A 6,000-nucleotide genomic window follows, 5' to 3' on the forward strand; every position below is an offset into this window, starting at 1 on the left:
TTGAAACCAAAACTATTTTCTTTCATGATCTTTGATTCCAGTCCAAAAAAAAAAAAAAAAGTTTCCAGGCTTATTTATCTGTAAAAACAAGGAATCTGGATTGTCTGTCTAAAGGACCTTTTGGCTTCTAAATACTATCACCAGAATTCACTGCCCCAGGTAATATATTGGCCAAGTCATTGATCATCCTTCATTCCACTAAAATGTATCCCAAAATAAACATTATACTCTAGTTGTAGTCTGACTAGGATAGAGATTCATAAGGAAAAGTATCTCCTCCTGTAGTTTTGATTGGTATTTTTATTTTTAAAATAAAAATTGATAAATTTTTCTATTAGATTTGATAGTATATTTTTGGCTCCTTGACTTTGACATGCTGGACTTGGATCATCCCTTCCAATTTTGGGTCATATTGCAATTTTGTTATTAGTATGTCATCTGTGCCCTTTCTCAAGTCATCAGTTATGTGTTAAACTCAGGGCACAAGTTTTTGGAACATGGCACTAGGGGTTCTCTAGGATGACATCCTCCAATCACATTTTCCCCATTTCATATAGTATACTTTTTTCCATCTTGCCCAAAAGAGATGAGAGTCCATATGACCAGAAAACTATCTTAAGTGAATTGTTTTTATAGGGAGCTTTGAAATCCTGGGCAATAGGAGGCCAGTAAAGTAAAGGAATTGGAAATAGAAATAATATCCACTTAGTTATATATGACACAGAACAGTGAATCAGGTTTTGAACTTTTGAGTTGAGTTGGCAATATATAGAATCAAATCGCCCACTCTTCCCACTAGTTGAGTGGGTTCTGGACAAGTCACTTCACCTGTGTCCTGATTTTCCCTGTAAAAGAGAATACTAATCTATCTCTCTATAGCTATTGAGAGATTGAAATGGCAAAACACTTAAGTCCAGTGTCAAAAAGATACATAAATGTTAGGGATTATGTATGGAATCGCATAGATGAGAGGGACCCAAACTGAGAAGCTGCTGTAATCTGTTTCAGTTGATAGGGAACCTGACTATTGGGAATGTAGAATGGAGTAAATCTGAGATCTTGGTTTGCTTAGACTTCTTTGGCTAAGCTATCTGAAAGCAACTTATTTTACTTCTATAAAACAGTGCCAATTTAGTAGTAGGAGAATATAACATTTAAGAGAACACAAGTAAAATTGGGCCTGAAACTAATGGAAATGTTGGTGACCTTTACATATTCTTCCATACATATTCTTCCATATAAATTTTATTCCCCAGTCACACTGGTCTATTCATTGTCTGATACAAAATCAAAATTTCAAATGTAGGAGGAACCTTACCAGTTACCTTGCCAGCACCTTTACTAATGAAGAAATGAAATAATTTGTCTTTCACCATCAAATGCAATTGAAAGAAATGACTTGAAAGACATCAAAATATGTATGGCCCAGGGGGCAGCTAGGTGTGGTGCAGTGGATAGAGCACCAGCCCTGAAGGTAGGAAGACCTGAGTTCAGATCTGATCTTCCTAGTGTGTTACCCTGGGCAAGTCACAACCCCAGTTGCCTCAAAAAAAAAAAAAAAAAAGAGAGAGAGAGAGAGCCAGCCAGAAATAACCATTGTCACCTAAGATCTTGAAATACTGGAAGAACCAAAAGAAAGCCTCTTGCACTTGGGTCTATGGAGGATTTGTGGAAACCAACCCTTGTCCTATATACAAATTAATCCATTCTCTAATGCTTACTACATGTATGATCTTGGGCAAGTTTCCTACTTAAGTTTCAGGCACTTCACTTGTTAAAGGAGGAAGCTGAACTAGACAGTCTTTCAGATTACTTCCAGCTCCAGATCTATCTTGCTACAAGTTTGTATGGCCAGCAAAATGATCATTGGTGACCTTAATGGGAGAAGAAATGTAGGTATCACTTCAATAAGGTTTGATGAGATGAACCCATGACTGGGCTAAGACTGGAACAGCATGTCTCATTCAAAAGGAACAGGATGGGTAAGATAGAGAAGCAATGTATATGAGAAAGATACAATCACATGAACAATTCCAGGATAGCATGGTGAATATTTTGGTGAAAATTCATGAAAGAAACATGAATTCTATAAAATCAACTGTGCTCTAAACACTTGGACAGAAGGAAGAAATTATATACAATAAAATAATTCTTTAAAAGTGGGAGGGAGACTTTTCAGCTTGGTAAAGAAAGGAGTGACTGATCTTTTCTAGTTTAAAAAAGGTTGATCACAACTCTGGCTCAAAGGCATTTCAGAGTAGTAAAAGTCTTTGTTTTTTTTTTTTTGTTTTTTTTTTTTCTGGCCATACAAACTTGTAGCTAGATTGATCTGGAGCTGGAAGTAATCTGAAAGACTGTCTAGTTCAGCTTCCTCCTTTAACAAGTGAATAGATTTGGGCCCAAAGTAAGTTCTTTGAGTCCAACTGTTTCATTCTGCTGATACAGAAACACCTCCACAATGGTAATGCTATTGTATTCTTACTCTTATTCTAAATTCAGCATTCATTCCTTCCTTTCTATCACTGTCTCACATTCTATTGGAAAAACATAACTGAAAGTCATTCCTACTCTTGCTTTATTGACAATTGCATCTTTCAATAAGAAACCAATGTGGGAGTTGAAATGCTAGACCTGGTTCTGACCAGTGAGAAGAGTGGAAGTGCTAGGGGAATCTTGAGAAACAATCATTTTAGCTTAGATTTGGTGGTAGAGGAGATAATGGGAAAGTAGATTTCAAAGAATTCAGAGATGGAATATGTCCAGCCTTGTACAATATGTACAACGGGAAGCTCTCAAGATTATGAAGTCACAGAGAGAAACAATTACAAAGGAAGATGAAAAGGAAATTGTCTAAGGAGACCAATGTAAATAAATGAGAAAATGATTTAAGATTTTTTAAAAAGACATAGAAAAAGGACACAAAAGTAGTTTATGAAAAATAAAATAGATGAATACAGGAGAATAGCTTGGATCTCTAAGAATAATGTATGGGTTGCATAAGTTTAGAATGGGCTGAGGCTCATGGGGAAAGGTCAAAGAATAGACACTGCTCAGGATCACACTGGAGAAAAGTCAGAACTTTTCAACTCTTCTTTGTCAGGGAGAATACCAAGGAAAGACAATAGCCAATAGGAATTTAAAACAAATCTAGTGGGAAAAAGAAGGGTTCTAGTCAAATGAAATTCATCCCAAAGTACTGAGGGAACCAGTAAATGTAACTGGAAGCAAAATCAGTGACTTCTGGAAAGTCGAAGATAACACAGGATCAGAGAAGGGCAAACGGTCAGATCTCAAGAATAAGCCATTTAAGGGGCAGCCAGGTGGTGCAGTGGACAGAGCACCAGCCCTGGAGTCAGGAGGACCCGAGTTTTTAATACTTCCTGGCTGTGTGATCCTGGGCAAGTCACTTAACCCCAATTGTCTCAGTTTAAAAAAAAAAAAAAAAAAAAAAAAAGCACAAGCCATTATAGACGGCTGACAATCTACCACACCCTCCACTGACATGGCATGGAAGTGACCTACAGGGTTAACTGTGCTGGAAAAGCTTCCAAGTATGGTCCTAGAGAGAAACTACTTCCTAAGAACTAGCCTTACTTAAGCATGAAGCCCAGTAGTGACACTGGAACTAAATCATATCAATCTTGATATTCTCACTATAACTAAAATCACAATACAGAAGGAAGTAAGAGTTGAATAGAAGAATGGCTTTGAGGTTTATTGGTGGAGAAAGAGAAAGGAGTTGGCAGATAATGCATTTACTGTGAAGTAACAAGAGACAATTTGTTATGGGATGTTTGGTCATCTCATATTGCTTGATAAATATTTAAATAACCAAAAAAATTATTATAGCATATGATGCTGCAGAAAATGAAGAAGTAAAGGAATTCTAAGAGGAACTGGATAAGACCCTCCAAATTAAATCAGCATATACTTTGGTATTTGATTATATGAATGAAAAGTGTGGAAATAGACAAAATAAGTTGAAAAATATGGTTCAGTATAATTCAGAAGACTGATAACAAAGCATGTTACTTTATGATATAGGAGATTGAATTAGGCAGCAGATTGAGACTATATTTTTATAAGGAATTTTTTCCCCTTTTCTTTTTCTTCATGGAAGGGTAAATGAAAGAAAATAGATTTTTTTGCTAATTTTTAAATAAAATAGAATCACATGCAAAAAAAAAAAAAAGAAGAAGAAAATATAGTTTAGAAATAAGAAATTTGAGAAGCCAAAGACTTTTGGGCAAACAACTATATGTCCTGAATAGTTTCTTTGAGAAAAGAATCAAAATATTTCAGACAGGTAAGAGAAATAACATTATAAAATATAAAATTGATTATATTTAAACAAACAGAATGGACCAGTACTGATGTGGGAGTCATTCCTGAATCAATTGTCTATCACTCAGACCACCAACTTGTTGGAACAAAAATTAAAATTAATACAAAGCGAGGGCAGCTAGGGGGCGCAGTGGATAGAACACCAGCCCTGGAGTCAGGAGGACCTGAGTTCAAATGTGACCTCAGACACTTAACACTTCCCAGCTGTGTGACCCTGGGCAAGTCACTTAACCCCAATTGCCTGAGCAAAAAAAAAGAAAAAAAGAAAAGAAAATCTGGGATTGGCTATGAAATGGTTATGGATCAGTGGAATAGATTAAGTATACAATGCACAATAGTAAATCATCATCATAATCTGTTTGACAAACCTAACTATACCACTTTTGGAGCAAGAATTCACCATTGTCAAAAATTGCTGGGAAAACTAGAAAGCAGTTTGGCAGAAATTAGGCATAGATCAACTTCTCACCAAAATGAGGTGAAAATAGGTAAATTATTTGTATATAAAGGATAATTTTATAAGTAAATTGAGGAGTATGGAAAAATTTACCTGTTAAATCTGTGGGTAAGGAAAGAGCTTGTGACCAAAGAAGAGAGAGATGAACTCAAGCAGCATAATGGATAATTTTGAATACTTAAAGTTAATAAAGTTTTGCACAAACAAAACCAATCAGCAAAAATTAAAAGAAAAGCAGGAATTTGGCAAAGAATTTTTATGGCAGGCTTCTCAGAAATGGGCCTCATTTCTCAAAACATGTATGGAATTGAGCCAAGTTTTTTTAAATAAAAGTCATTCCTTAATTGAAAATTGGTCAAAGCATATGATCAGGTGTTTTTTGTAAGAAGAAGCCAAAGCTATTGTCACATAAAAAAATTATCTAAGTCACTATTGATTAGAGAAATGCAAATTAAAACAACTCTGAGATACCACCTCATACCTATCAGATTGACTAACATGACAGGAAAAGAAAATGATATACACTGAGAGGATGTAGAACAATTGGGATACTAATGCACTGTTGGCAGAATTATGGACTCATCTCAATATTCTGAAGAACTGTGCCCAAAAGGCTATAAAACTTTGACTCAGCAATATCACTATTAAAGAGATCAAAGAAAGGCAAAAAGATCTCATATGTATAAAAATATTTATAGCAGTTCTTTTTGTGTGGCTAAGAATTGAAATTTGAGTCTGTCATTTAGGGAATAGTTAAACAAGTTGTAGTATATAATTGTGATGGAATATATACACACATATTATATATATTATATCTTTAATATAAATTAATGCTATAAGAAATGAGCAAAATAGTTTTAGAAAAACCTGGGAAGACTTATATGAATTAATGCACAGTGAAGTGAGCAGAACTAGAAAAAGTTCCCACACTAATACTGATGTTGTACAATGATTTAGCTATTTTCAGCAATACAATAACCTAAAATAATTTCAAAGAACTTATGATGAAAAAATATAACCTACCCATCTCCAGAGATGAACTGAGTATAAATTGAAGCATACTTATTTTGCCTCCTTTATGTTTCTTGCTTTTTATTGTTTTGATTTGTTTTCAAGATGGTTAATATGGAAATATGTTTTGCGTGAATTCATATATATATAAGTGATATATTGCTTGCCTTCTCAATGGGTGGGGGATG

This window comes from Sminthopsis crassicaudata, chromosome 3 (assembly GCF_048593235.1).
Source record: "Sminthopsis crassicaudata isolate SCR6 chromosome 3, ASM4859323v1, whole genome shotgun sequence".
Lineage (NCBI taxonomy): Eukaryota > Metazoa > Chordata > Mammalia > Dasyuromorphia > Dasyuridae > Sminthopsis > Sminthopsis crassicaudata.